Source organism: Austrofundulus limnaeus, unplaced genomic scaffold, assembly GCF_001266775.1.
Source record: "Austrofundulus limnaeus strain Quisiro unplaced genomic scaffold, Austrofundulus_limnaeus-1.0 Scaffold1944, whole genome shotgun sequence".
Taxonomy (NCBI): Eukaryota; Metazoa; Chordata; class Actinopteri; order Cyprinodontiformes; family Rivulidae; genus Austrofundulus; species Austrofundulus limnaeus.
Window position 1 is genome coordinate 1 of NW_013954346.1, and position 263 is coordinate 263.

The following is a 263-nucleotide window of genomic DNA, read 5'->3' on the forward strand; positions in this document are numbered from 1 at the left end:
AACATGTGTGTGCTCAGTGCTCAGTGTTCACGTGTGTGCTCAGTGTTCACATGTGTGTGCTCAGTGTTCACATGTGTGTGCTCAGTGTTCACATGTGTGTGCTCAGTGTTCCCGTGTTAACATGTGTGTGCTCAGTGCTCAGTGTTCACGTGTGTGCTCAGTGTTCACATGTGTGTGCTCAGTGTTCACATGTGTGTGCTCAGTGTTCACATGTGTGTGCTCAGTGTTCACATGTGTGTGCTCAGTGTTCCCGTGTTAACATG